General features: G+C 42.2%; 1 protein-coding gene across 2 annotated transcripts in view; it reads left to right on the forward strand.

The window, feature by feature from the left end:
- The window catches only part of SH2D1A (SH2 domain containing 1A), a 28,939-nt gene that overhangs the window by 19,949 nt on the left and 2,217 nt on the right, over positions 1–6,773 (forward strand). The window lies entirely within an intron of this gene.

The following is a 6,773-nucleotide window of genomic DNA, read 5'->3' on the forward strand; positions in this document are numbered from 1 at the left end:
CCATCTGTAGGCAACTGGACATCCCCTTACAGAAGGGTTGTGGGGAGGAGACGAGCCAGTCAGGGTACAGTGTAGCAACAATGAAACATATAACTTTCCTCTAGGTCTTAAATGCTTTCTCTTCTCTCCCCCCACTATCATGATCCCAGTTCTACCTTATAAATCCTTCTAGACCTGAGGATGTACACTGGTACAGATAGGAACTGGACACACAGAATCCAGGACAGATGATTCCTTTGGGACCAGTGGCGAAAGTGGCGTTACCGGGAGGTGGAGGGAAGTTGGGGTAGAAACGGGGAACCAATTACAAGGATCTATATATAACCTGCTCCCTGGAGGACGGACAACAGAAAAGTGGGTGAAGGGAGATGTCAGACAGTGTAAGATATGACCAAATAATAATAATGTATAAATTATGAAGCGTTCATGAGGGATGGGGAAGTGGGGAGGGAGGGGAAAAATGAGGAGCTGATACCAAGGGCTCAAGTAGAAAGCAAATGTTTTGAGAATGATGATGGCAATATATGTACAAATGTGCTTGACACAATGGATGGATCTATGGATTGTGATAAGAGTTGTACGAGCTCCCAATAAAATGATTTTTTTAAAAAGAAGTTCAGTGACTAGCTGGAATTGTAGAAAGCAGATCAAAGATAAAACCAAAACCAAATGCACTGCTATCAAGTCAACTTCAACACATAGCAGCCCTACAAGGCAGGGTAGAGCTGTTCTTTTAGGTTTATGAGATTGTAACTCTTTATGGGGGCAGAGAGGTTCAAAGATAAAGAATAGATGAAATGATTATACCAGCAATTGTGTGTGTGTGTGTGTGTGTGTGTGAAATGATACCAATACAAGTGTTGGCACTGTGGAGTGAGGATGAAGGAGGTTAAAAAACATGACACATCTGGTATACTTATCTCTTAGGGTCAGAGTTAGGGTTAGGGTTATTGTCTTTTCCTGCTAAATTTATGACTTTGGACAGGCAATTTAACTTTGCTATAGCCCAGTTTCTTAATCTTTACAGCAAGCCAAAGAATGGTCTATAAGACTCATTTTGAGGAATACATGAGATAATGTATATAAAGGACAGGCACCCTGGTGGTGTCATGGCTTAAACATTGGGCTGCTGACTACAAGATCAGCTGTTCAAAATGACCAGCTGCTCCATGAGGAAAATATGTCGCTTTCTACTCATATAAACACTGACAGTCTCAGAAACCCACAGAGGTGGTTCTACGTTGTCCTATAAGGAATCTGACCCAGGGACAAGGGATCAACAAGTGAACTAAAATTAATGGAAGGAAGGTCGTATGATGCCTAGTGGGGCTTAATCAAGGGCAATGTAGCAGTGAGGAATTACTAAACCTGAATAAAGGCCCATGATGGTGGGACAAGAGGAAAGTTAAAGGAAATAGAGGAAAGAACGAGGAGGCAAAGGACATTTATAGAGGCCTAAATACAGGCATGTACGTACGTAAATATATATATATATATAAATGAGAGGGGAATAGAATTATGTACTCGTATCTATATGTTAAGAATTAAGGTTGCAGGTGGACATTGAGCCTTGACTCAAGTACTCCCTCAGTACAAGAACACTTTGTTCTAACAATTGTCTTTATGTGATGCTCACTTTCCTGACACTATCGCTGAAGACAAAATGGGTGCATAGGCTAATGTGGTAAAGAAAGCTGGTCATGCTCAGCTATCAAAAGATATAGCTTCTGGGGTCTTAAAGGCTTGAAGATAAACAAGTGGCCATCTAACTGAGAAGCAACAAAGCCCACATAGAAGAAGCACACCAGCCTGTCTGATAATGAGGTGTTGATGGGATCAGGTATCAGGCATCTAACACCCAGAACAAAATAATACCAAATGTGAAGGGGGGGGGTGCATGGAGTGGAGACCCAAAGCCCATCTGCAGACAATTGGACATCCCCTCACAGAGGGGTGCAGGGAAGAGATGAGCCAGTCAGTGTGCAGTATAGCACCGATGAAAAGCACAACTTTCCTCTAGTTCTTTGGTGTTTCCTTCCCCCTACCATCATGACCTCAATTCTACCTCACAAATTGGAATATACCAGAATATGCACACTGCTACAGATAAGAGCCTGCAACACAAGGAACCCAGTATAGATAAACCCCTCAGGAACAACAAGGAGAGTAGAGATACCAGGAGGATTAGGGGAGGTGGGGGGAGAAAGGAGGAATCAATCACAAGGATCAATCTAGAACCCCCTCCTAGGGGGACGAATAATGGAAAAGTGGGTGAGGGGCAAGAGAGGATGATGTAAGATATGGAAATAATAATCTATTACTTATCAAGTGTTCTGGAAGAGGGTGGGTGTGGGAGGGAGGGGGAAGAAATGGGGAGCTGATATCAGGGGCTCAAGTTGGAAGAGAATGCTTGCAAAATGATGATGACGGCGTATGTGCAAAGGTGCTTGACACATTGCAGGAATGTATGGGTTGTGATAAGAGATGTAAGAGTCCCCAATACAAGTATTTTTTTTAAGTCCCTATGAGTTAGAATCTACTGGATGGCAGTGAGTTTGAATTATCTAGAGGAAGCTCTTCATCATTTGGCCTGGTGTGGAGTAGCTCCTCCAGACTGTTGAACATGTAAGGTTGTATAGAGTCAAAGGTTAAACTAGCTAGCATAGGAGTTCACAGAAGGAAGCATCTTTCCAAGGGTTATAACAATCAGGACTGCAGTATATGAGTGGGGTCAGGATTCTGAGCTGGGCCACGCAGGCAGCTTGGGATGAGCAGAATAGAGAGGCTAGAACAGCGGATTTTCAACTAGTGGCTGCAGAGCTGTGGTTTCTTCCACCTGGGGTCTTGGAGGTACTTGAGGGACATCAAAGGGAGAAGGGAAGGTAAATCAGTGTGTTTTGGTTCCCAGCCTACCTTTGATGGGAGCAGTTCCTCTCAATTTTGCTTATGAACTGGGAATCTGAGTAGGATTTCATTAGGAAAAAAAGGTTCCATTGCTTTAAAAATGAGCTGTCATAGCACAGTGCGGTGGTTCTAAACCTTCCTAATGCCACGGCACTTTAATACAGTTCCTCATGTTGTGGTGACTCCCCTACCATAAAATTATTTTTGTTGCTACTGGTATGAATCGGGCGACCCTGTGAAAGGATCGTTCAACCCCCAAAGGGGTTGTGACCCACAGGTTGAGAACCGCTGGCATAGTGGGTTATACATTGGTCTGCTAATCACAAAGTCAGTGGTTCAAACTCACCAGAGGAAATATGAGGCTTTTTGTTTCCATAAAGTTTGACAGCCTTGGAAACTCACAGGGGAAGTTCAACTCTGTCCTATAGAGTCATTATGAGCCAGAATACCCTCAATGACAGTGAGACTGCCTGAAAAATATTTAAACGTCTCTATGTCATTCCAAAAGAGTCCTGTAGAATGAATTTATTTTCACCAACCAAGGTAGAGTATCATATGTTACCAATGTGGAAGTCTCTACAATGCAAAGGTACAACTTCAAATATTGCTTCTGGTTTCTAATTCTTTAAAAGAGTTTATCTTTATAAGGAAAGCACTTCATTATGAACTTTAAAAAAACCCAGATGCTAATTGACCCCTGTTAACAATCAATCTATGTATCTAAAGAACTCTAAAGTCTAGATGTTAAAAAGAACTAAAAATCACTCTAACTTTTTAAAAAACAGCCATCACCTAACATCCTCGAATTGTGGACTGCCAACAATTCATTCTGCTAAGATGAGCTAGGGCAAGTTTTCAAACACTTTGCCATTTCACATCAGGATCATGACAGCTATAGTGTTAATTAGAGGAAATGCAGTACCATTTGTAATCAAAACTATTTATACATGCTTATTTTTAAAAGTCTCTGCATCACTGTCGAGATGATTGAATGAGAGAGTAAACCTCATTTATGGTTATGAAAATGTGTGTATAATGTAGTCACCTTTATATATTTCCATATAATTTGACCAGCAATAGCCCTTCTCCCTGTCGAGGTAGCCTTCAGCTGAGGAACATATTTTTTGGGTTGTGGACGGGATCTCAGAGTCTTTTGGTTGAGCAACCTGGGTTATAACTTGCTCCTCTCTGTTTCAAGTGTAATGCCATATGCAGATTTCCCCATGCTTTGTGATCATGCTAAAGATGACCGAGTCGATTGAACAGAAATAGCCTCTTACTCTTTGTCAAGTCTGACCCCACTTATATAATAATATCGCGATTAAGAGAGCAGAAGGTTGACATAGATTAGCCTCACATAGAAAACAATTCAGAGAACTCTTTAGATTTATTTTTCAAATCCCTATGACATCTTATTCCATCTATTAAAGATGCCTTCTCAGTGATGCTTTCCTTAGGCGAATATTAAATTAGTGTGTGTTCTCAGAGCTCATGCCACCTGACTGCAAGCACATCCTCTAGATCATTTTGGCGACCAGCTGCGATCCAAACATGTTTACACAGAGAATTAGGAGGCGGCAGAATGAAAACTGTACAAGTGTGAACAATAGCTGAGTTCAGCGACAGGATGTGAGTTGTCAGTGGTGCCATTCTTGTGGTAAAGCCATTTTCTTAATCGGGTAAATGATAGGCATTTGGGCTGCTCTTTGGAGCAATGCTTTGGTTTGCCACACTTCAGGAAAAGTCATGGTAGTAGCACACTGTTGTCTAGGCAGAGCTTGTGCTGGGAATGGAGAGAAATTTGGAAGTGGTTGCAAAGCATGGGCTGAAAATGAACCTAGATTGACAGGATTACAAAGCACCAGTATCAGGTGTCTGTTTAGTTTCAGGTAGACTTTTAAATTTGATAATTGTCTCGTGTCCACTTAGTCACGTGTTTCAAGTGGAAATCACTTTAGAAAATTCTACCTACAGGCAACACATAAAATATGTGCATTGCCAGCCATTCATTTCTAACTCCAGGCTTACCTTCCTGGACAGACTTCAGAGCCTTTGAGCTTGGATTATCAGATGTTAAAGAATTATTAATCTAAGCAATACCTACTAAATTTATAAGCTAAGCCAAACCCTATACATTTGGTCAGCCATTTGCCAATGAAACATTACATCCCTAATCCAAATTATTCTTGTACACCCAGTGCTATTATGTCTCTCCATTAGAATGGATAATCAAATGTTACATACTTATTAATATCCAATGCCCCAAACCATGCTCCCGTCAACTAATGGTTTCACAAGTCACAAGAACAGCTAACAAGATGTTCGGTTTGAACCCTCTCCATCCTGAGAGAGTGTAGTGTCTCTCTACACTAGTGACTAGCATTACTAGAACCTGTCTGGTACCGTCCTAATCTGAAAGGCGAGAAAGAGACCAGGTCCCAGGGATCAAGTGCCAGTTCTGTTCCTTGTTGTCAGTGTGACCTTGAGCAAGCTGATTCATCTCTTGCACTTCCATTTTCTTATCTGCCAAAGGAAAAGAACTGAATCAGCCAAGAACCGCTGGCCTGTGAGGAAACAGGGAGGCAAAAGATGTGAAGGGGCTCTGGAAAACCCAAACCCCAAACCAGAAACTCTAAAGAAGGCATAGGAGGCGTTCTGTGTCTATAACCAACAGCCTGTGCCAGGTGTCGATGCAAATCGGGAGCCAAAGAACCGATTGGACCCTTGCAAGAATGGCCAGGGCTTATTTGGGGTGAGGAGAGTTTCAGAAAGGTGTTGTAATCATAGGAGGGCGCTGGATGGAAGAGTGTTCTACATCGACGGCGATCATATGGGTACACATTATCTTAGAATAAAAACAATCATTCTCTAGAGACTTTGCACTTTTTTCTAAGAACAAAATTCCATATTCCAACGTAGGACACAACCACGCTTTACTATCAACAGTGCGTTTCCTCCAGGGAAGCTGACAGAGATCTTCATGACAGCCTTCATGGTTTCTCAGTAAATGCTGAAAACAACACCCCCCCAAATGAAAAAAGCAAAAGCAAACCAACAATCCCTCAGCTCCCACCTCAAAAAACTTCCAGATGGAATAACTGAAAAATCATTTTCTAAAACCAAAACAAAAAGCGGAGCCATTGTTCAATCGCTCACAGCAACAGTAGCTGCCTTCATGTAAACTGACGCTCGGGCGGAGGCCTCCAGCCTTTGCAGACAATTGTTTCGAGTTTATTGTTGTTGCTTGGGAAGAGAACAGATGTCAGGGAAGGATTACATTGGAATAGTCACCTGCAAATGATAAGCTCTTTGAAAACAAACAGAATCATAAAGACAACCTTATAGAATCTTTGTTCTTTGTGTCATAGAAAAAAATCTTGTCACATGAGGTGTTAATGGAGAGAGCAATTTGGGGAGGATAGGGAAGTTTCTCAAGGAGGAAAAAAAAGTATTGGGCAGGATGAGGCAGAGCCTATTGCGAAGTGAAAGAGTGTGAGGCCTGCTAGCCGTGCACTGTGTGTAGCACAATGGCCAAGGTGTCATTTCCTGTGTAGCAGTTTATATGGTGGAATGATGAAGGGGCAATGGGTTGTTGGGTTGTAGGTTCTTTTGTTGCTCTTGTTCCTTGGGCTTTTTATTAATGTCCTGTAGGATTTGTGTGTGTGTGTGTGTGTGTGTGTGTGTGTGTGTGTCTTCTGTGTTTAGCAGCATCCATCTGTAGTTGAATTCATTGTGGGTAATGGCCTGTATAACCTTAGAGGTTCGGGATCTCAGGCAGGAAGGGCAGGGCGAAGAGCAAGATGTGTGCAAACTAACACTCCCCTTGGGAGAACTGAAATGACAGCTCCTTAGCAACGCTTGCAGGGAAA

The sequence above is a fragment of the Echinops telfairi genome, unplaced genomic scaffold, assembly GCF_000313985.2.
Source record: "Echinops telfairi isolate 266 unplaced genomic scaffold, ASM31398v2 ScPeMD7_6080;HRSCAF=6971, whole genome shotgun sequence".
NCBI lineage: Eukaryota > Metazoa > Chordata > Mammalia > Afrosoricida > Tenrecidae > Echinops > Echinops telfairi.